Below are 25,700 nucleotides of genomic sequence, written 5' to 3' on the forward strand. Positions count from 1 at the left end.
AAAATGCTGGGTGCTCCAGATGTTTTGTTTAACTTCACTATGTATGTTATTGTTGTTTTCTTTTCCCTTCACAGACTAGAATGTCAACAAAGTCACACTAAAGGTCACTTTGATGTAGAAACAGCCAAATCTCCAGGCTCTCTCCAATCGTTTTACACATTTAAAGCTTGAAATATTAAATAAGCTGAAATAAATGCTCATTTTTTAAATTTCCTAAAACACTTCAAGTACTTCAGACTAGGCTTGTCATTTGAAAAACTACTGAAGAGCAGATCTGAATAAAATTCATTTAACTTCACAGTACATCTGCCATTTGAAAACATTTTTTTTTTCTTCTGAACACAGCTTAATGAATCTTTAATTTACCTTTCATTCGGTATCCACTGAGGGTCGTTAAAAGACAAAGTCGTTTTTAGCATGAAGGGCTGTTGAATTTTGTCAAAAGCCTTTTCTGCATCTATTGAGATAATCATGTGGTTCTTGTCTTTGGTTCTGTTTATATGCTGGATTATGTTTATTGATTTGCGAATGTTGAACCAGCCTTGCATCCCAGGGATGAAGCCCACTTGATCATGGTGGATAAGCTTTTTGATGTGTTGTTGAATCCGGTTTGCCAGTATTTTATTGAGGATTTTGGCATCGATGTTCATCAGGGATATTGGTCTAAAATTCTCTTTTTTTGTTGTGTCTCTACCAGGCTTTGGTATCAGGATGATGTTGGCCTCATAAAATGAGTTAGGGAGGATTCCCTCTTTTTCTATTGATTGGAATAGTTTCAGAAGGAATGGTACCAACTCCTCCTTGTACCTCTGGTAGAATTCAGCTGTGAATCCATCTGGTCCTGGACTTTTTTTGGTTGGTAGGCTATTAATTATTGTCTCAATTTCAGAGCCTACTATTGGTCTATTCAGGGATTCAACTTCTTCCTGGTTTAGTCTTGGAAGAGTGTAAGTGTCCAGGAAATTATCCATTTCTTCTAGATTTTCCAGTTTATTTGCATAGAGGTGTTTATAGTATTCTCTGATGGTAGTTTGTATTTCTGTGGGGTCGGTGGTGATATCCCCTTTATCATTTTTAATTGCGTCGATTGGATTCTTCTCTCTTTTCTTCTTTATTAGTCTTGCTAGTGGTCTGTCAATTTTGTTGATCTTTTCAAAAAACCAACTCCTGGATTCATTGATTTTTTGGAGGGTTTTTTGTGTCTCTATCTCCTTCAGTTCTGCTCTGATCTTAGTTATTTCTTGCCTTCTGCTAGCTTTCGAATGTGTTTGCTCTTGCTTCTCTAGTTCTTTTAATTGCGATGTTAGAGTGTCAATTTTTGATCTTTCCTGCTTTCTCTTGTGGGCATTTAGTGCTATAAATTTCCCTCTACACACTGCTTTAAATGTGTCCCAGAGATTAGGATGGGCAAATACTTCATGTCTAAAACAACAAAAGCAACGGCAGCAAAAGCCAAAATTGACAAATGGGATCTAATTAAACTAAAGAGCTTCTGTACAGCAAAAGAAACTACCATCAGAGTGAACAGGCAACCTACAGAATGGGAGAAAATTTTTGCAATCTACTCATCTGACAAAGGGCTACTATCTAGAACCTACAAAGAACTCAAACAAATTTACAAGAAAAAAACAAACAACCCCATCAAAAAGTGGGCAAAGGATATGAACAGACATTTCTCAAAAGAAGACATTCATACAGCCAACAGACACATGAAAAAATGCTCATCATCACTGGCCATCAGAGAAATGCAAATCAAAACCACAATGAGATACCATCTCACTCCAGTTAGAATGGCAATCATTAAAAAGTCAGGAAACAACAGGTGCTGGAGAGGATGTGGAGAAATAGGAACACTTTTACACTGTTGGTGGGATTGTAAACTAGTTCAACCATTATGGAAAACAGTATGGCGATTCCTCAAGGATCTAGAACTAGATGTACCATATGACCCAGCCATCCCATTACTGGGGATATACCCAAAGGATTATAAATTATGCTGCTATAAAGACACATGCACACGTATGTTTATTGCAGCACTATTCACAATAGCAAAGACTTGGAATCAGCCCAAATGTCCATCAGCGACAGACTGGATTAAGAAAATGTGGCACATATACACCATGGAATACTATGCAGCCATAAAAAAGGATGAGTTTGTGTCCTTTGTAGGGACATGGATGCAGCTGGAAACCATCATTCTTAGCAAACTATCACAAGAACAGAAAACCAAACACCGCATGTTCTCACTCATAGGTGGGAACTGAACAATGAGATCACTTGGACTCAGGAAGGGGAACATCACACACCGGGGCCTATCATGGGGAGGGGGGAGGGGGGAGGGATTGCATTGGGAGTTATACCTGATGTAAATGACGAGTTGATGGGTGCAGCACACCAACATGGCACAAGTATACATATGTAACAAACCCGCACGTTATGCACATGTACCCTACAACTTAAAGTATAATAATAATAAATTAAAAAAAAAAAAAGACAAAGTCGAAGTCACTGCACTTAATTATAGGCATCATATGTTATTATGTATTATTATAGAATACCATATGCCAATTATCATGGGACTTTAATAGATACTGAAAAACTATAAAACTGCACAAGCATATCACTTGTACTATAGAACTACATTTGAACAATATCTTTGCACATAAACAGTACCTTTAAAGTATTTGCATTTGAGTGTATATGCTTTATAGATTTCAAAACTAAGTATTTTAGTTAGTATAGTTGTGTCAATTGTTTCCTAATTATATCTAGATATTGGACTACATTCCAACATATAACCAGAAACTCTAAAATAAACAGAATTATCATTAAATTTAGATATCAAAACACATTGAGATCTAACAATGTTTTATACATTTGACTTCTAGAAAGTTGAGGTAAGTAACAAGTCAAGATATGTCCATATTTATTCATGAAATATTAGCGGAGGTTGTCATTTTCCCAGTCCCACTGTTGATAGCCAACCAACTTCTCCTTTTGTTTCATTCCTTCTGTGTTTTTCTTAGTTCTTAATGTTGTGTCCAGCCAGAAATAGTCTATATTACACATTGCTATCAGAGTCATATTTTAAAATTGAGCATATTTGGTTTTGTCTCTGCCCCTTTTAAGAACTGTCTTTAGATACCCATTCTTCTCTACAATAAAGAAAAAAAAGTAGCATGAAATACAGGGTTTGGCAGAAGCAAGACTCAACATATCTTTCACATCTCATCTAATCTTTTGCTATGACATTTTTCATTTGAGACAGAGTCCCTGTCACCTGTCACCTGGGATGGAGTACAGTGGTACAATCTCAGCTCATTGCAACTTCCAACTCTAAGGCTCAATCTATTCTTGTGCCTCAGCTTCCCAAGTAGCTGAGATTACAGGCATGCAGCATCACACCTGGTTAATTTTTGTATCTTTAGTAGAGACAGAATTTCACCATGTTGCCCAGGCTGGTCTTAAACTCCCGGCCTCAAGTGATCCCCCTACCTCGGCCTCCCAAAGTACTGGGATTAGAGGTGTGAACCATTCACTATGCCTGGCCTGTTATGACATATTTTATACACACTAGTTAGCACCTGTGTACCTACTACCCAGCTAATCAATTTACCTTATCTATTTTTAGACTTTTTTTTTCCATTTTAATATTGGTGCATTCATAGTGAGTTTTTAACAGTTATCACAATTCAGGTGTCAGTTGTGACACAATTTTACTCGTTTGTGCATGTGTTAACTTGGTTGTTATTCTGGGACTGACTAGACAACTTTTGTCCCTCAGGTTTCGAGTTATTGAACCATTTTAGGATCATTTTAGGAAGAATGAGGAGTCCTGTTTGTTGTTGAAAACGTTCCATTGATATCTTTTGGTAAGTTCAGAAAATGGTTAGCATCAAAACTTGCAGAATCGGCATCACTGGCTTGGAAGAAAATCCCAGAGACTAAAATGAAGCATTGTTTTAATGAACATTGCATCACTATTTCATTAATAGCAAAGAGGGTGACATTACATGGAGAAATGCAGACATTAATAACTCTGAGTCAAAAAGATTTGAATGAGGCCGGGCTCGGTGGCTCAAGCCTGTAATCCCAGCACTTTGGGAGGCCGAGACGGGCGGATCACGAGGTCAGGAAATCGAGACCATCCTGGTTAATATGGTGAAACCTCGCCCTACTAAAAGTACAAAAAAAAACTAGTCATTGCAGTCCCAGCTACTTGGGAGGCTGAGGCAGAGAATGGCGTAACCCGGGAGGCAGAGCTTGTAGTGAGCTGAGATTCACTGCACTCCAGCCTGGGCGATAGAGCGAAACTCCGTCTCAAAAAAAAAAAAAAAAAAAAAAAAAGATTTGAATGAGTCAGCCTCTGGATGAAAAATGTTTTAGAAAGAGCTTAATTTACTTTGTATTTTCCTTTTTGTATATAAACAAGAGTGATATATAACAATAAAGCAGACTAAAAGAGATCTTATAATAAACATAAAATAAAAATTCTAAGTTTCTCTCTCTTAGAGACAAAATAATAGCATACCTTACAGTGGTGTCTTAGGTTCAGTGACAGTTTGACAGCTTCACCACTTATATTTTGGACAAGTTGCTTAGCCACTCTGAAATTCAATTTTCTCATCTGAAAAATGGTGGTAATAATAAAACCCAGCTCATAGCGTTATTGCTAAGATTACAGGAGGTAGAACAGTGCTTGGCATATATTAGTATTCAATGATGTTAACTGTCCCTGTCTCGTCCATTGTTTTAGATGGAATTGCTTACATATCTCTCTAATACCTACTTTATTTTTTCATAAATATTTTTGTCTTCTTCTACTTTTCTACTCTCTTCCTCCTCCTCCTTCACCTTCTCTGCTCTTCCTCTTCTTACTCCTCCTTTTTCTCTTATTATGAAGAATACTTAATTAACATAATAGTAGAAAGAATAATATATAAACAAGTCACCCCTGGTACTCATCTCTAGCACCACTGATCATCAGTCTACTCCCATGCACATTCCCATCCACTCTCCCCTCAGACTGAAAAAAACAAAAAAAAGCAAAACAAAACAAAAAAAACCCTCAGACATATCATTTTATGTATAGTTATTTCAGTATGTAATTTTAAAAGATAAAGGCTATTTTTTCATATACCTATAATGTTATTATCCACCTAAAATAATTAACAGTAACTCCCTAATACAGTCAAATATCTAGGGAAGGTTCAAACCACAGTTTTTTTGAATAAATAATACTTGATGTACTCCAGTTGCAAAGACTGGAAAGTTAATGTATTTATTTCAAAAAATTCAGTAACAACAATTTAAATTATTGAATAAAAGGAGGAAATACAAAACAGTAGTACCCAAAATGCTATATTTTCTTAACTTCAATGTCTTATATTTACCAGCTATTAAAAATTTGGCTTTGAGAATATTTTTGATAAATAAAGTAAATCTGAACTAAAATACCTTACATATCAACAAATATATCCTCACATGTGAATAGCTTTTGATTACCATTATGTTAGATTGCTATATCTGAGATATGCGAGTCAAAAGTTAAACACAGGTTAATAATTATTCTAAAAAATCTAATCATATCTGCTTCATCTTGTCCTTCGATGCATTTTCTAGAAACATAATTTTTGGTACATTCATTCAGTAATTTAACAGCTTCTGAGAACCTACTATGTGCTGCCAGTCACTTCTAGACATGGGGAGTAGAGCAGTGAAAAAAAGCTAAAATCCCCACCCTTATGGAACTCACTTCTAGTAGAATGAGAGAAACAAAAAACAAACAAACAGGAAAATTTAATATGTACAGTGTGTGAGATGGTGCATGGAAAGAAAATGTCTGGATAGGAAGAGGGGTGCAAATGGTAGGGGAGGTGGCTTGCAGTTTTAAATAAGTGGTGAAAGAAGTCCTAACTGAGGTTTTCTTTTTATGACTGTCATTCCATTCAAATTACTGTCTTTTATAAGGAATATATTAAACTAATAATAAAATAATGAGTATTCAGCACCACAATAACCATTAGTTTCTATTCCATTCCTCTCTTGAGTAACACTGAACACAAACACCAAAATTTAGCTGTAGGTCACGCATGTTGCAAAGGATTTAGCTGACATAACACTGTAGAACTGACTTGAAATACATTCTTCACAATACTTCAGAAAAAATGAAAATATAATTCATGCCAGTAACAAGGTTAAAAAAATAACACTCGAACATTTTCACTTCAATTCAGACAAGTAATTGTATTAGTACAATGAGCCTAGGAACAAACCTCCTGTCTGATGTTCCAGGTAACCGTGGTAACCTCTCTTTGGAGCTATTGAATTACACTGTCTACATGACTACTTTCTACATAACTTAGGATGATGATTTAGAAGAGAAATATAGAGCTGCTCTGTATTCCCACAACTGATCTCAAAGTTGTAAGATCACCACTTTTGCAATCACTTCTTTGTTACAGGACCAAATAAAAATTTTTCGAGGCAACTCTATTAACAAACAATATAAACTTTGATCCTGTTTAACCTTTTCAGATATAAAACAAACAAATCTGATATTAGCATTGGAAAAAGAATATCACTGACTGCCAACAAATTTGTGACAAGGCTGGCACTCTCTAAACACTGAGTATGAATGGGCACAACACTTTAGGAACACACACCAAAGTTCTTAAAATGTCTATATTTATAGTTCATTTCTATAATCTAGCCTAAGAAATTAAAAGAAAATAGAACAAAATTGCATGCATACAAATTTTCATTGCAATTATTCATAAAAAAGCAGAGTGACTTTTTTTGCCTCTTTAAATATTTATTAACTTTTCCAATTTTCAGTAATTAACCTAGGATATAGTTATAATCAGTAGAAACAAAAGTAATTGGAGACCTCTTAACAATACATGTAACAATGAGAAGTCTAGTAGCAATGTCTGAGATGGATAAGCCACAATCCATTTTAAATTGCAAAGGTAACTCATATAATGATATAGAATAAAGAGAAGGTATAAAATTCTTGCCAAACATATTTAAAGTATGATTCTTTTCATTTTAGACTTGCTTAGATAATTTCACATGTCCTCAAATGTTCATATTCAAATATTTGGTGTCTAATTTTAAAAAAAGATGATAACTATAAAATGTTGTTGTTATACAACTAACATTTATTGAGAATTTACATCATGACTTTAAATCTAAATAAAACCTTCTGGAAGTGGTTATTTAATGAAACCCATTTTCAGATAAAGAAACTAAGATTTTGAAAGGTTATGTCACTTGCCTATGGCAGGATAAATATGCGAATTCAGGATACATGACTCCCCAGTTCCTAATCACAACACCAGCCTGTCCTTTTTTGTGTAGAGATTGTAGAACTCTTTCCACAGTCCTGAATGGCAACTAATGTAAAGACTCCATGGCAAATTCTAGAGCTTATTTTGATATTCTGGGTTTTACACTGTGACCATATTTTCTGAACTACAAAATGTACACATATTCTGATAAGGTCAAATATGCTTATAGGGAAAAAAGAATATGTGAATTGGAAACAATCCTAGAAAAGAATATATGACTGCCACACCATACAGTTGAAAACATAGCAGTTGATATGAAAAAATACCAGAAAGTTAATACTGAAACTCTGGTGAGGACCAGACTTAAGAAGTCACTAGGGAATTAAATAACTAGTTATTTAATCTCTTTTCATGTGTTTCATTGCTCAAATTTGCCTATGATTTTTCTTTATCATCCTTTTGTTTCTGCTTCTCTCATTTTTCTTTCAAATGTTTTACAATATCATTTCCTTCAAACAAATACCCTAACCTGTTTTGCCACAAGGCATTGGTGGCTGGGTCCATTTGACCTGATAACGTTCCGCAGTCAATGGATACAACCAATTAATTAGGGAAGGTACACAATCTCACACACCAAACCTTTCAAGCATGTTCAGCATGAGATAACATGTTTTAATATAACATTTTATACAGGAGTGTTACAAATGTGTTACTCTCTCCTAGAGGTATGTAAGGGTAATACCTGTAAATATATAAATATATGAACACAACTGCACACAACTGACATAACAAAAAAAGAATGACTTCCATATTAACTTATAATTTAATAGAAGCAAATGGAGACAACTTAGTAAAGTAGCCTTTGAAAATCCAATGATAAGGCTATGTTTCCAAAAATTTGTGTAAAGGAATACATGACCTATAATAGCACATATTTAAAATACCTTAGCATAGTCAGAAATAAAAACAGAGCTGAAAAATATTGTTTACACTAAAACAAGTCAGACTCGCTTTGTGGCATTAATTGGTATGTGTTATTTATTGACTGAGAACTTTAGGAGACACTCGCACTTACCTAGAAAGTGAGTCGGTGTTTGTGTGTGTTTGTGCTTGCCCCTGCAGTGCACTAACTGGCACACAAGTGACCTAAGAGGCTTCTTTCTAGTACTGTTGTAACATCAAGAGAAGCCAGCTAAGTCCTCAGTACAGGAAGCTCACCGTTTTTAGACACATCTTCAACCTACTAATAGAACATCTTCTTGGATGACATCTATTTTATAATACTGAGATTGTATATCTTCAAAAGGGTCTAGAGCAATAGGTCGACAAATTCACAAACATATGAAAGCACAGTTACTGCAGAAATTATTCACTCACATACATAATATATGTTATACTATTAATACATATACTATGTGCTTTTATTTTTTAAATAAATATTAGTGATATATTAATACATATGTATTTACTTTAAACTGGTACTGAATTCATACCAAAGCAATTCGTTCAAAGTAATTCACCATGCTTTCTCAATCAACAAACAGTAAAAGGTCAACTAAAATAATATGTCTACTAAAAAGTATCTGCATATTTGACATGTTGGGATTCACTGCACCATAGCATAATTTTCCTTTGATGGGTAGTGACTCATTCAAACACCTTAGGCAAACAGAATGTGCTGCACTTTAGCAATTATAATAAGGTTATCAATTTTTAAAAGCCAGCCACTTTACTTCATCAATGAGCTGAAGCAATACTAGAAGATTAGGAAGGCTTATCAGTTCAAGACACTTTGAGACAAGTCCAGAAGTTATACAATTAATTTTTAATGATTTCTACATCATCTAGGAGATTCTCATTATATGCAATAAAAGCTAACCTAATAGTGTCTTAAAATTTCTTATTTCACTGAATCACCACAAGGTCTAATAATTCTGTCTGTGTTTGAATCCTAATAATACAAATTTATACTTTTGCAGAGAATTACATAAAATGTCTAAGATAGTATTTTGAAAACTGATGGATTTAAGATTTTTTAAAATACAGTTTTTGGAAATCTCTCCTCCCCCAAACAATTAAAACATAAGTGGTATATAGGGAATTTAACCAACATATAATTGCTGGCAATTTTCTTAATGGTTGATCCATTTTAGAGGAGCCCAAGCTCCCAATTGAATTTTCCATGGAAGATACCAAGTGCATACTTTTTCAAAGGTATTCTGATTGCAAATTTTCTGCGTCCCAGATGGTTATTCATTGAGTTAAAATATAACTAGACCAATGTTTACAAACGAAGAAATTATAAATCTTATCTCCAGGACTATTTTCTTCATAAGTTTTCATTTTCATTTTCACTACCAGAGTTTGCTGTCTTTGATGCTAAATTTTTCACTTTATTACCAAGTGAACTTGACAGCAAGAACTAAGTTAAACTTTGAGCTCATCTTCAGTCACAGAGAACCCCAAGAGACATCCTCCCAAGTTTGGGAGAGATAACACTGAATGGAAGAATCTCCTTGTCTCTCAGAACGTTCACAAATGCCTTTCTTTTGATGTGGTCTATCACTACATTCAATGTTTTGTTTTGTTTTTATTTCTCTTGAGTCTTTGAATATTATTCATATACTTTAGAAAGTTCTGAAATTTCTTCTCTCATATTACCCTTTATTTCTATAATTTGTAAATTATTTCCAATGATGTCCAAATATAACTTTTAAAAATCATCCATTGCTGTGAGGAGTAAGAAGTGTAAAAACACATTTTTATTCTATTGTTTAAAAGCTCAACTTTCATTTTACATTCAGGGGTACATGGTTTGTTACATAGGTATATTGCATGATGCTAAGGTTTTCAGGTTCGAAAGATCCCATCACCCAGGTAGTGAACACAGTACCCAAAAGGTAGTTTTTCAGCCTTTGTCCCACCTCCCTTTCCCCCCGCTGTAGTAGTTCCTAGTGTCCATCATTTCCATCTTTATGTCCAGGAGTACCCAATGTTTAGCTCCCACTTATAAATGAGGACATGTGGCATATGGTTTTCTATTCCTATGTTAATTCACTTAGGATTATGACCTCCAGCTTCATTCATGTTGTTTCAAATACTTCATTTCATTATTTTTTTAGCTGCATTGTATTTCATGGTGTATATATACCACATTTTCTTTATCCTATCTACCATTGATAGACACATGGGTGGATTCCATGTCCTTGCTATTTTGAATGGTGCTGTGATGAACATACGAGTTGCTGTGTCTTTTTGGTATAATAATGTACTTTCCTTTGGATATATACCTAGTAGGGATTGCTGGGTCAAATGGTAGTTCTGTTTTTAGTTCTATGAGACATCTCCAGAATGCTTTCCACTGTAACTAAACTAATTTACATTCCCACCAACAGTGCATAAGCATTCCTTTTTCTCTGCAGTCCTGCAGCATCTGTTATTTTTTGTCTTTTTAATAATAACCATTCTGACTAATGTGAGATGGTATCTTATTGTGGTTTTATTTTACATTTCTCTGATAATCAGTGATGTTGAGCATTTTTTTCATGTTTGTAGGCCTCTGGTATGTCTTGTTTTGAGGAGTGTCTGTGTCCTTTGCCAACCTTTTAATGTCTATTTTTTGTTAAGTTTGCTTGTTAAGTTTCTTATGAAATCTAGATATTACTCCCGTGTTGGATGCATAGTTTGCAAATATATTCTCCCATTCTGTAGGCTGTCTGATTACTCTGCTAATAGCTTCTTTTGCTGTGCCAAAGCTCTTCAGTTTAATTAGGTCCCACTAGTCAATTTTTGTTTTTGTTGAAATTGCTTTTGAGAACCTAGTCATAAATTCTTTTCCAAGGCCCATGTCCAGAATGGTGTTTCCTATGTTTTCTTCTAGGATTTTTATAGTTTGAGGTCTTATATTTAACTCTTTAAGCGATCCATTTTACAAGGTAAGAAAACTCAACATATCTCTATCTTGATCAAAAATAGGAATCCACAACCTTCTTTTAGCAAACTGAGGATTTAGTATTGAGTGCTTAGGCAATTTAAAAATCAAAAGGGAAATAATTAGATAGGCCTTGACATTTACAAAGATTTACAGGATCCCTCCAAATTTCCTTTTAATTTATTGATTCTTGGTTAAATGACAACATGGGTACCAGGAAAGCTGTTGTCTCTGTTGTGGGCAAATACTAGATTGCCTACATGTGTGTTCACAAGAGACATCTCATTTGTTTTTGGATGATTGCAGCCAGATACTGAAAAGCCTGACAAGGTCTTGGATAGGGGCAAGCATTAAGGATAATCCAGAGTGAATATTCTTCCTTCCTGTCAGATTAAACTCTAAATGCAAGAGTTTGTTTTTTGAACAAGAATTTATTAACAATATCTTCAGGAAAAGCACCCAAACTAACCAAGAAACAATCCCATCTCACCATAAGTCATTCAGGGTAAAAGGGCAGTCATATAACAGCCACAAGGGTTTTCCCTCTTTTACAGTTATAAGCACTTTTGGTTGTTTCTGCTGCTGAAAAAGCAGGTACTGAGCATCTACTTTGTTGCAGTCTCAGTGCAAGGTGCTGGATAGAGCACTGAAGAGACAGTCCCTGCCCTCATGGAACTTCCAGTTTGGTATACAATTTATTTAAGCAACTACATACAGCATTACATGATAGTGTTACGGAGGTCCAGCAGCACTCGAGAAAGCTGCCCAACCCAGGCTTGGAGGATTAGGAAAGGCTCCTCAGAGAAGGTGACAGGTAATCTAACTATTTCTGTCCTCATAGTGAGTGCAATGTCATTTTCTGTTTGTGGATACTATAATTTGTGTCTTTCCCTGAAATGTGGATATCCTCTCATCAACCTCTCCTTTCACACACCTAGTCCTGGACAGTGGTGGAATAGTCATCCTGTTTCAGTGATTGCAGGATGGCTACATTTCAGGATTTCCACTTGTTCTCTGAAGTGCAGTGAATACAGACACTGAAGGGGCTAACTGGTTGAATCTCAACGTGCATTCTGTTACACTGGTCCCTGTTACATATCCTTTCACTTGTACCTGGAGCTTGATAGCAATAAGAATAGAGCAAATACCATTATGTGAGAGGGTCTCTGACCTTCTTAATTCAATTCTCTATTTCTCTCTTGCTCACAGCCATGTGGAAACTTACATACCTAAATTCAAAATCAGCTTTCAATTCACTCTACATTATTGATAAAAGGGCTAGGTTTTTCTCTGGTTCAGTGAACACGGTTTATAATGGTGCAGTTTCCTGAATGTGCTTTTAAAGCTCATAGTGACTTCTGACTCTCTGTCTTTTTTTTTTCTCGATGACCTTTGACAAGGATTGCAGCCAGCTGCAATGGAAGAGCTTACCAGATGTTGAAAACGGTATTCTGACATCTGCTCTAACATTCCTTGTTTCAAACATAAACATGTGTCTAAAATGACTTGAATTACACAGGCTTGGTTCTCTTCACTGGTGACAGGGATGGGGCTGCTAGGAAATCATCCATTTAAACTGGGATCACTGTACCTTGTATGTCTTTTGACATGGTTTAACAAGATCATTAATTCTGGTTATAACTATCTAATAAAGACTATCCCCTTGCAAACTCTATGTAGAATCAGCTCACTTTGTTTTTTACTCTGAAAGAATCTAATAACAGGCATTAACAGTTTTAGAGCAAGGTTACAAAGCTCTGCAGCATACTAAAATAAGTATCATTTGTTTTCCCAGTGATTTATAGTAAGACTTCAGCAAGGGAGTCTTGATAACAATAGAAACACTAGGTTGTTAAGCATCTCTTACCTGTGGGTCCATCATGCAGCACAGTGCCCAGGTAAATAAATTACATAAAGTCTCAATAGTAATGTCCCGTCCAGGATTCAAACTCAGCTCTCGTCAAAGGCAATTGAATTTCCAGGTCTCCTAGCTGCTTTCATAGTGACTCTTCCTTCTTTTTAAATGTTGGTTAGAAGATTTAGAATTTTCTTCTCATATTTTACTCTGATATATTATTAAAATATTTAATTGTTGAAAATGAATTTTTAAATCAATAAGTGATTAGATGAAGTACTTTTCAAACTATGTATTATTAAATCATATCTTAAGGTAACAAAAAAAGCTTCCTTCTACTTAAAGCCAAGCCGATTTAGTTGGAGTTTTGATTAAAACCAAGCCAATTTTGTTGGAGTTTTACCAACAGCTCCACCAGGAAGGATTTCTATGCAGAGAGTTTTCATTGGCCCCTCCAGATCAGCTCCACCCTTCTTCAGGCTGCTTTGTTCCCAGAGAAGCTAATAAGTATGAGCTAATTAGATCACTTGAGCTAATAAGATCACTTCCTCTCTGGCTGCTAGTTGGATTTGGCCAATGAAAGGGGGCAAGAGTTGGAGATAACTGGTCAGGAGGAGAGTGAGGTCAGAGTGTGTGTACCCAAGCTTCCTCCCTGATAAGTCACAGCAAGTTGACCCTGTCCCTTACTAAAGGCCACAGCTACTCCAGCAATGTCTTCTACCTCTCTCCTTTCAGACTGTTGCATCTGCCACTTCCCCTTTAGGGAGAGGGCAGTCAAGGCTCCCTGGTTGCTAGCCCTGAGGCACTTTGCCTAAACTTGCCTACATCTTTACTCCACTTGAGTATACGATCTGTTTCCTGACTGATACAATCCCAAATAAGTAACATATCCTGGACTTGGACCTTAGAGAAATGAGCATCATCACTTGATTTCTTAAGAAACTACATTGTTTGAACCTGCTGTCTTGGTGGTTTTGTTGTTGTTTTTTTCTTCTTTTCCCCAAGATTCAACTATTTTCTTCATGGCAAATCTCTATCCTAACCCAAACAATATCACCATCTTCACAATACAACTTCATAAACTGATTTGCTTTTGATTCCTGCCTCTAAAGAGAGCCTATGTAAGATCTAGACGACAGGTTGAAGAGACCTGGAATAAATTCCTGGGATGGACCTGGTTCCTGGGTATACAGGATTTCTGAACTTCACATTGCTTTACCCATCACGGAATTTTGACTATTAAGTGACAGCTGAATTATTGCAATGTCACAGAATAACTTAGCAGGATTTAGGATTATGAAAATATTTGTATCACTTATTAGTTAAATAGTATTTAAAAATTAAACTTCTGATTTGATAAATATGAATGTAGTTGCCTAATATAGATAATCTTAAAGTGCTATTTTAAACTGCTAAAAAGCTTGAGAAACAAATCCTTCAAAAAACAGACTGGGCCGGGTTCAATGGTTCATGCCTGTCATCTCAGCACTTTAGGAGGCAGAGGCAGGAGCACTGGTTTAGCCCAAGAGTTTGAGACTAGCCTGGGGAATGTGGGGAGATCCATCTCTATAAAAAATGAAAGTGAAAAAAAAATAATGGGGGCATAATGGTACATTCCTGTGGCCTCAACCACTGGAGAGGCTAAGGCAAGAGGATTGCTTGGGCCCAGAAGGTGGAGGCTGCAGTGAGCTGTGATCACAATACTGCATTCCAGTCTGGGTGACAGAACAAGACTGTGTCTCAAAAACAGGCTGTTTATTTTTATTTTACTCTGCCTCCTAAAGTGTTGAGATTACAGGCATGAACCATTGCACCCGGCCCAGTCTATTTTTTGAAGTATTTGTTCCTCAAGCTTTTTAGCAGTTAACAATAACGCTTAAAAATTATCTATATTACGCAGCTACATTCATATTTATCAAATCAGTTGTTTAATTTTTAAATGCTTTTTAATTAATAAGTGATACAAATGTTTTCATAATCCTAAATCCTGCTGAGTTACTCTGTGACATTGCAATAATTCAGCTGTCACTTAAAGGTGAACAGACTGTTTACCTTTGCATTATAATTATTTTATCTCCTTTTCCTGAACTTTTATCTACTAGTTGACTTTCTCAAAACTGTATACTTATATTGTTTTCACAAACAAAAAACATAGGCAGCTCCATTTAACAAAAATATGCATAGAAAAAATATGTTAAGTATGAAATACATTTTTATCACAAAGTTTCCAAGTAAAAAATTTCTTTATTAAATAAACCAAAGTTTCTTCAGCTCTTTCTCCACAGATATACTTACAAGTGAAATAGGAAGGGGAGTTTAATATATTGAAATTCAAGCATGGTTTCCCTGGCAGCCTATGTGCACTTTCATCTCTCTCTTGAAAAGAGAGTCTGTGAGAGCTTGCTAAATACAAGTTAGGGTTTGTTTTCTTTCCGCATGTCTTTGGATTTTCACAAACCAAAACGGATTAAAACATATATATGATAGTTAAATAGTTCTTGCTAAATGATTGGTTAAGATTAAGTTTATAAAATCAAATGAAAAAATTAGCCCCGTTATAGTTAGAGACAAATGGATCAATAGCATTTTCTTGACCTAAATAATATAAGTGCATTTATAGTTCAATGATAGTAGTATTTCCTAACCACCACTTTGGAAGAAATAGCTGGGGATTTCCAATGTCATTCACAGTTGGAAAAACAACCACACACATAGCCAAACTTCCTGCCCTACAAACAGGATGGAGAGGCACTGATAACAATCATTATTACAAGTTAAGTGGTGTCACAAGCCCAAGTTCAAATTTATCTTCCCAGCATCTAGCAAAGAACTAGCTGAGCCAACAATCTCCAAAAATAAGTTTACCGTAGAATGAGGAAAATATCAAGGCCTGTGACCTTGAGTTTCTTTCTCTATCAATAATCCTGTCAGGATGGCAAAAGTACATTGTTTAACCAAAACAAGCTCCTGCAGTTTTCCTTCAAGATTAAGTTGCTGTCTCTATTACCTCACCCAAATAATAATGCTAAATTAGAAAAGACTCAAAGCACTAGACATTTATCCTCTCTTCATTCAACATTAACACATCATCTCCTTCCACTGTTCTAACAGTAATTACATGGGTTTTGTTCATGTTAAATAGAAGAAAATAAAGACTCCTTTCCCCCTTTTTCTTTCTTAAACTTACCAAGAAACTTCTGGGCTTCCCTTGCACCTGTGATCCAGTTTTCCTGCTACCATAATGTATGAGTTCCAGTTGTGGTTAAATACCATCTGTTTTAATCCAGTTGGAGACTTCTATATTTACCCAAGTGCATCTATATATCTCCTTTAATGCAAGGCTTTCATTGGTACAACTTAGGAATGGCTAATACAGGCAAAATTACATGGGCACAAGCTCATGGGTTTACTACAATATACAATTTTGTAGTGTATAAAACTGTATATATTGTGCAAGTGAGCAGGTGAAACTAAATAACTGATTTTATTCCTTATATTTGGAAAATGAATGGAAGACAAGAGAAATAATCTAAGTTTCCTAAGACTGAGGAAAGGAATATCTAAAGTTTAGATATTTTTTATTCAAATTTGGGCACTGCTATATCCTTCTTTCCACTTACATTCTCCCTCCCCATCCATGGAACAGTCTAGAGTACTTGGTTTCTTTTGCCATCACTTTAGCCAGCCCTAGCAGAAGGCTATGAAGTTGTGCATTGGAAGTGTCTGTGAATGAAGACTATAAACAGGAAAACATACAGCACATGTAACAGCAACAGATGTAATAGACATAATATTTCCGTTTAAAATTTCAGCGTAGATTTATTTTCTCTTACTTTATTTTCACTGAATAATAAAACCGGCTGATCAGAATTCTGCTTATAACATGCTTTCTTTGCTGCTTAAAATTATTATTGACTTGTGAAAGACCATTAGCTTTTTCATCTGCACATGAACTAATTCCAATTTATTTAGGTTTTTCTCATTGGTAATATTTTCTGGCATTTTAATGAGGTTGTTGCCCTGCTCTACTCTTAAATACCTCCCATTCCAATTTTTTTTAAGAAAAGAAAGATAAATGGATGACTACATTACTATGTCTTTATATAATTTCAAAAATATTATGCCTTTTTGAAGAATTTTTTTTTTTTTTTTTTTTTGATATGGAGTTTCGCTCTCGTTGCCCAGGCTGGAGCACAATGGCGCGATCTCAGCTCACTGCAACCTCCACCTCCCGGGTTCAAGCCATTCTCCTGCCTCAGCCTCCTGAGTAGCTGGGATTACAGGCATGTGCCATCATGGCTGGCTAATCTTGTATTTTTAGTAAAGACGGGGTTTCTCCATATTGGTCAGGCTGGTCTCGAACTCCCGACCTCAGGTGATCCGCCCTCCTTGGCCTCCCAAAGTGCTAGGATTACAGGTGTGAGCCACTGTGCCCAGTCTGAAGAATTTCTTTATAAACTCACAATCAGCTTGTGGTCCATCCTGAGTCCCAGATCTTGTCCTACTATGTATAACTTGTAGCTAACACAGTGAAATAGCTAATATAGTATGGCTATTAGCTTCAATGCCCAGATATTAAAGATCCTTTTGAGTTATATTTGTAAAGTAACTTGTACAAATATTAACAATGTTCAATATTAATAATTAAACACAACATACTATTCATACAATTAAGAAAAAGAATATGATGAATCTTCGTATAATCCTCATAGTGAATTTAGAAGGAGATTAATTTTAAAGAACTATCTAGACCAAAGGCATTAATTGAAAATATTTAAAACAATGCCTATCTGTCAAATGTAGCACTTGTCATTTGTGGAATATTTGACAGATTGCTCACACTCTGTAACCTTTTTTATAAGTGAAGTCTATAAAACAGAAATCACATCACAGCATTTTGGGAACATGTGGATGAAATTCTATTTGTATTTACGAACTTTTCTTCCTTTCTTTCTCCACAGATATGTTTATAAGTGAAATAGGAAGGGGAGTTTTATATATTGAAATCCAAGTATGATTTCCCTGGCAGCCTATGAGCACTTTCATCTTTCTCTTGAAAAGAGAGTCTGTGAGAGCTTGCTAAATACAGTTGGGGTTTGTTTCCTTTCTGCGTGTCTTTGGGTTTTAACAAACCAAAACTAGCTTTTTTTCCCTCTCTTAGCAGAGACGCCCTTAATTTGTGCTCTTTCATTTTGCTGCTACCCAACTCTCAGATATAGCTGACGTCATGGGTTTCAGAGACCTGAAAAGCCCTGCTGGCCTCCACGTGCTCAATAATTACCTGGCAGACAAGAGCTACATCGAGGGTTATGTGCCACCATAAGCAGATGTGGCAGTATTGGAAGCAGTCACTGGCCCATTGCCTGTGAACTTGTGTCTTGCCCCATGTTGGTATAGTCACATCAAGTCTCATGAAAAGAAAAGGCCAGCCTGCCAGGAGTGAAGAAACCTTTGGGCACATATGCTCCTGCTAATGTTGAAGACACTACAGGAAGCGGAGCTGCAAGTAGTAAAGATGATGATGATATTGATCTCTTTGGCTCTGATAAGGAGGATGAAAGTGAAACAGCAAAGAGGCTAATGGAAGAATGGTTTGCCCAGAATGAATCAAAGAAAGCCCAAAAATGTCCACTTGTTGCCATTTTCAATCGTGCTAGATGTGAAACAGTGGGATGATGTGGCAGATATGGCAAAGCTAGAGGAATGAGGAATGTGTTAGAAGCATTCAAGCAAATGGCTTAGTCTAGGGCTCCTCTAAACTAGTTCTGATGGCAAATGGAATTTAAATACTTCAAATCCAGTGAAGATGATAAAGTTGGAACAGATACACTGGAGGAGCAGGTCACTGCTTTTGAGGATTCTGTATAGTCCATGGATATGGCTGCTTTCCATAAGACCTAAAATTCACCCCAGATCATTGCACTTAAAATAAAAACTTGAAAGAAAACAATAAATAAACACAGCTCAAAGTCTCCTATTGACATCTGTAAATAGCAAGAAAACAATAACTATTTACAGATAACACAATATTTCACTTCCTTTGAAAAATTTGTAGGAAAAAGAGACGAATAAAATATGTTTAAAGAAAAAATAAAGAAATATGTACATACAGAAACAGGTAAAATAGCTTTAAAAAGAACTGACTTCACACAAAGTGTCATTATTTTATTTAAAGGTTAATAACAATATTTCTTGGGCCAAGCATTTCCAATACACCACCAGAAGAAACCCAGTATAAAGCAATGTCCCTGACAACTCTTTCTAAATTCACTATGAGGATTATACAAAGATTCATCGTATTCTTTTTCAGTTAAGACTAGTAGGTAGGAGGAAAAAGCAAAACTGAGCGATCTACTATTCACTCCTTTCTTCTTTTCACCAATGCCAGGATTAGGTTTAGACAGCCCGAAGGAACAGCACAGGTCCTAATGTTAAGGATACTGCTGAAGGGTAACACTCTAGCTGCCATAGAGAAAATAGTTTAACAATCTGGGTAGACTCAGAAAGCCTTTCCTTAGACCTCACTTACTGTAATTCCACCTCTTTTCTAAAAATGAGCTTACCAGCTTTCATACAGATGTCTTGCTCCCACAGACACAGAGCGTCTGCATGAGCTTTTTCTCTTTTCAGAAGGTTCTCTCTGCCTCCCTCTACCAAGTGTTGATTAGGCATCCACCAACTTATCATTCCTCCATATTCAGCAGATTTGTCCCCTCAATTATGACATCTCATGGATGTAGATATGTTTACTTATTGTTTCATTATACTTTGTTTTCATGATTCTTAGATGAATAACTGCCTCCCTCAGTAGAATGGAGACTTACTCATTGCCTGTATTGAGTTACTAATATATTCATAGAACTGAGCCCAGGGCCTAGCTGAGGGTGAATAACCAATAAATATTTGACACATGAATAAATTAAATGACTTAATCAGTAGATAGATGAATATTTAATCAACCAAAAGGTACTAGAATTGATTGACACCTATGGGTGATGGTTCATCTCTGGATTTAGAAAATTCTAGGTTTCCACATTTTGCCTAATGAAGTTTTTCCCTTTCCTTCAAACTAACGATGGTTAGATAATGTTTACTCAACACTAACCAAACCATTCAGTTGAGAAGCATTTTTCTCATAGTAGAATTTTACCAAATTGCCATTGAAAAAGAAACCATTGTTCTATTTAAATCAAATATGTCTAGAGTGCTAACACTATTAGTAATCTGTTCTCAGAGAACTTAATTAATTGGACGCATTTAATTATGGCACATAAAGTAATTTCAGTATGGGTTTGGAATGTACTCTACAAACACTATTGACTATCTCTGACAAGAAAGCCTGAATGCCAGACACGATGGCCCAGGGGTTAGAGGATTCTCAAACAATGTAGTAGCCACAGCTACGAATTCAGTGTGGGATAACTCAGTATCTCAATTAACTACGGAAAGTCTCCTTTAAGGTGAAGTCATTGATCACTTGGATTTTAACAGCCAACGATCTGGATTCCTTTTCCCGTATTGAGTATAAGCGGGAATCTTAGTGACCTTGACATCTGAATGCATGGAGTCATGGATTTGTTACACAGCCACCTAAGGCTCTCACTGCCTGAATCCAGCTGACAGCCTAATTAAACAGCAAGAGTTCCTGGAGGGGAATGTTAATGAGTCTACTTGGCAGCCAACAGTCTGTTCCCCAGATGGTGCAGGGGTTATAAATTGTCAATAGGGTAAGAGTAGTGAAGGAAGCTGAGGAAAATACAGAAAGACTCCTACATCACTGTAACTTTCTAAGATGCTAGGTCCATGATGAAGATATTTGGAGATATGGCAACCGGGGTGAGGGTAGAAAAGTAGTAGCACATCTATTTATCTTGAACTCTAAGAATACATCAAGAATTGCTTTGGCTTTTCAAATGGACACCACCCTGTGGTGTCTGGGTAAACTGAATGGTTATTTCAGGCACATTTGTCAGGTTGATAGTGACTGAAAAGAATGGTAACATGATTAAAGCCCTACCATGTTTGTAGTTGGTATTTATTATTTTTCTGTCTATTTTTTCCCTTATAAATAGAATCTAGAGTATGAGAGCTCTCTGCTAATTCAGTTATTATCGAATGAGTAACATCTTGACAAGAAACAGTCTCCTGTGACCTTCAAGTCGTGTGCTCCCTATACAAAGTAGTCAGTGTGAAACAACTTACATGATCTACAATTAGAAATGAAAATGCCTCTTTTGCTTTCATTAGGCTTCCTCCTTAAATGTTCAGTTGGTTCTTAATTAAGCTTTGGAGCCAACTCGATATGGGAAAGCCACAGTCACGTTTTACCTTCACTGTACTTCAGAACTCAATCCCAAGTACCATTTGTGGCAACCAGACCCTAGAGTGACTCCCAAGAATTTTCACCTCCTAAAGTCCACACCTTTGTAAATCCCTTCTCCACGAGTGCAATTAGCTTCTAAATAACAGAATATGACAAAGGATGTTGCTCCCATGGTTAGATTATGTTATGTAAACCTCTGTCTTAGCTGACTGGATTGAGAGACTCCTCTGCTGACCTTGAAGAAGAAAGTTGCTATGATACTGACTGCCAGGGGAGAGGTTATGGAACAGGGGACTACCTGTGACCTCTAGGAGCTGAGAGGCTCAGTTCTATGACCAAAAGAAACTGAATTCTGCCAATAACCACCTCCACAGGTCTGTGAGCTCTAGAGAGAAATGCGACCTGGCCAAACTTGAATGCTGTCTTTTGAAACCCTGGGTTTCAGGACAGGAGATCTCTCAAAGCTATGCCTTGACTCCTGACCCACGGAAACTGGCATAATAAATGGGTATTGTTTAACCCACTAAGTTTATGTTTATTTGTTATGCAGCAATAGAAAACTAGTACGTCATGGAAGAATTACTCATATTTGACTGTAAGTGTAAATGAAAAGAATCTTCAAGTCTTAAGTTTGGATGGGACCATATGCATCATCTATGAAAATTTCCCATCCTCAATCTACAGGACCCAGTAAATTTTTATGCCATTTCTTATTGAGCAGAAAGAGGAGTTTACATCACTAGTTCTTAAGAAATACTTTTATACTGACGCAATATCTGTCTTCCTCACTAATGCTAGCTTTATTAACCCATACTAAGTATATTTTCTTCTTCAAATATGTGTGCAGCTCTTTTGCCTCTACTAAACTTTCTTCTTCTCTAAGTAAAACAACCCTGTTTTTTTTAGCTCTTCAATACATGCCATATTCTCAACACAACTCACATTCTGCTGACATGGTTTTGAAGCTACATTAACTCTTAGTTCACTCAGAACTGAAGATAACACTCTCAATTAGATGTGGTCATAATAAAATATAATGGCAATATTAATTCATTTCGCCTAAGTTGATATTATTTCTATAACCTTAGTCTGTTACATCTAAAAAAAAACCAAAAAAACAAAAAAACAAAAACAAAAAACTTTACCTTTATAGTATGGTAATTCCTCACTTAACATCGTCAATAGGGTTTCAGAAACTGTGACTTTAAGCAAAACGTTTAATGAAACTAGTTTTCCCATGAATGAATTGATAAAAACAATAGCCCCACAGTATATTTCTGGTCAGAAAACATCATCAAACTTCAAAATGAAGACTCAAAACACTTCTAATATTAAACATTAAAATAAATGTGAACACTAAATGTATTTTTAAACTTGGCGAAACATCGTCTCTACTAAAAATACAAAAATTAGCTAGGCATGGCGGTGCGCACAGTGTGTATCTGTGCTGTATATGCTACCCACCTCTTAGTCATCAATATCATCTATTCTGATACTACAACATCAAGATCTTCATGGCTTGATAAGCCAGGATTACCTGAAGCAGATAATCAGGTGATCCTGGCTGATCCTAGGAAAAAAACAATACCCATTTATTATGTCAGTATCCCAGCTACTCAGGAGGCTGAGCAGGAGAATTGTTTGAACCCAGGAGATGGAGGTTGCAGTGAGCCGAGATCGCGCCATTGCACTCCAGCCTAGGCAACAAGAGTGAAACTCCATCTCAAAAATATAAATAAATAAATAAAATAAAATAAGTAAAGATTATTAAATCAAGTAAGACAATTATTTACCCAATTAGTCCAGCTCAGTATCACGGGTTGCCAGAGCCTATCCTGGCAGTTGGGTCACAAGGTGGAAACCACCACTGGACAGGATGCCACTTCATTCCAGGGCACATTCACACACACACCCATGCTCACTTACACTGGGACCATTTATACACACCAATTACCCTAACGTGCACATCTTTGGAATTTGGGAGGTAATCAGAGTCCCTGGAGAAAACCCATGCAGACATGGAAAAAAAATATGCAAACTCCACACAGAGAGTGGCCCCAGCTAGGAATTATTTATTTATTTTTGTCATCAGCATTATAACAAAATAATATTGAACAAAACAACATTTGAGGACTTGTATTTAATTGCGGGCCATATTACAGATTAATCAACACCCTCTCTCAACCACTTTCTCTCTTGTCTTCCTCTATTATAGAATCCAGAAAGCTTAATGCTTGATTTTTCTGGCTCTCTTGCAGCTATGGGAGGTTATGTGACAGAATTCTGGTTAATGAGGTATAGCGAGAAGTCAGCTAGGGATCAATCCCCCTTTTTTATTAAGGGATAAAATCTCATCAGGAGGAAAATTCTGTTATTTCTTTCCCTCTGGAATGTGGACAAAACCCTTGGAGGTTTAACAGCTCTCTTGTGGCCATGGTGCTACAGTTTCAAACAGAGAGCATACAAAGGATGGAGTCCAGACAGTAGCATTGGCTAGCCAGACTACTTTACACTATGGACATCCTGCCTTAGAAAAGTTGCCTCTATTTTTTAGGCCTCTATACCCAGGTTTTCTGTTACAAAAACCCTCCCTTATCTCCGATTTTACTTTCTATAGTTTCAGTTATCTACAGTCAGGTCAAATGTTATCTAAACATATACATTTCAAATAGCACACCATTCTGAAAAGCACGATGAAATTTTTATGTGTCCCACTCCATCTTACCCAGGGTGTGAATAATCCCTTAGTCTAGTGTATCCGTGCTGTATATGCTACCCACCTCTTAGTCATCAATATCATCTGTTCCTATACTAAAACATCAAGATCTTCATGGCTTGATGAGCCAGGATTACCTGAAGCAGATAATCAGGTGATCCTGGCTGATCCTAGGATAAAAACAGTATCTGTAGGGTTGAGAACTATTCAAGGTTTAAGGCATCCACTGGGGGAGGGTCCTTGGGATGTATCCCCATGGATAAAGGGAGACTACTGTATTTGCAGCTGAATACAACCCTAACTCATACTGTTATTTTTCTAATAGAGAAAATAAAGCTTAAGAAACTAAGTGATTTGTCTAAAGCAACATATCTAGTAAAAGAATAAAAAACTCCCTATGCAGCTTTCAGGCCACCATATGGTTGTGTGATTTCACCTAATGCAGCCACTCCCAGGGTGTATCATGAATGCTCCATTTCAAATATATTAAAAAGAGAACCTTAATGTTGCAGTTGCCAAAGAACTGATTAAGAAATCCATGCTCTGAAACCTAAATGTGTCCACATATTAAAGTACAACAATACTTAGCTGTAAATATATTTTAAGATATTCATTGAAAAACTCAATTCTGATCATAAAATTCAATCCTATAAATAAACCAAATGATACATAAATGGTTCCTGAGAAATGCTACTTCAAGTCTAACCAGAACAATCATCTCCTTTCCTCTTTCCATTAAATTGCTTACTTTGACTTCACCATAAAAAAAAAAAAAAATGGTTTTAGAAATTAAATCTGTACTTTCAATGATGGCTTCAAATGAACAAACAATTTCAAGTTGCCACAGCAAGCACACTGAAAACATATTATCTCACTGTCATCACAAAACAAGAAAAAAAGGCTTTGGGGGCCTTTCTCAACTTTTTTGAAAATGCAGTAGAAAAAAAGAACAATTTTTGCTTTTTTCTACATAGCCACTTTCTCCCTTTCTTCCTTTCTACAATGGGTATAAACTTGCCAATTTGATTTTAACCCTAAAAAACATTTTCCTGGCAGATAATCCCTAGTTTGAACAAAAATCGTTTACCTGACACTGTTCGTCATTTTAGGGGAAAAAACCCACACACAGTGTATAGATGAGGTGAAATAAAAAATGTAGCTTTCAATTATTTTTTATTTCCAACTTATCAAAAAGCTACAGAAATTAAAGTACAAATCCCACTACCAAAGACATAGTAAAAGGTTGGAAGAATATTCTAAAGGTCACATTATCTTAATGAAGTGCCACTTCCTGACAACATGGCTATGAAATTGGAGTAATATACTCCATTTAGTGGGAAATGCTCTGTGAAATCCATGCCCTCTGCACTCTAAACAAAGACATTGGCAATTTTCTTAAAAGGTCACACACAAATGTGTTATTTAAAACTAGGCATTTGCCAGTTGTGAATATATGAAAGGTGAATATCAGATGCAGGAATTCAGATAGTTTTTTTTAATAAAATGCCAGAGTTTTTCACATATGTTTTAATAATATAAAATTGTGTCAGCTAATTTTATTCTTTGATCTGTATCAGTTTATC

The 25,700-nt window shown here is 36.0% G+C and overlaps 1 protein-coding gene and 1 pseudogene across 10 annotated transcripts in view; one reads left to right on the top strand and one right to left on the bottom strand.

The window, feature by feature from the left end:
* Positions 1-25,700, bottom strand: part of NAALADL2 (N-acetylated alpha-linked acidic dipeptidase like 2) — a 1,420,296-nt gene that overhangs the window by 725,306 nt on the left and 669,290 nt on the right. The window lies entirely within an intron of this gene.
* Positions 18,306-18,979, top strand: LOC116273869 (annotated as a pseudogene).

This window comes from Papio anubis, chromosome 2, assembly GCF_008728515.1.
Source record: "Papio anubis isolate 15944 chromosome 2, Panubis1.0, whole genome shotgun sequence".
NCBI classification, from domain to species: Eukaryota; Metazoa; Chordata; class Mammalia; order Primates; family Cercopithecidae; genus Papio; species Papio anubis.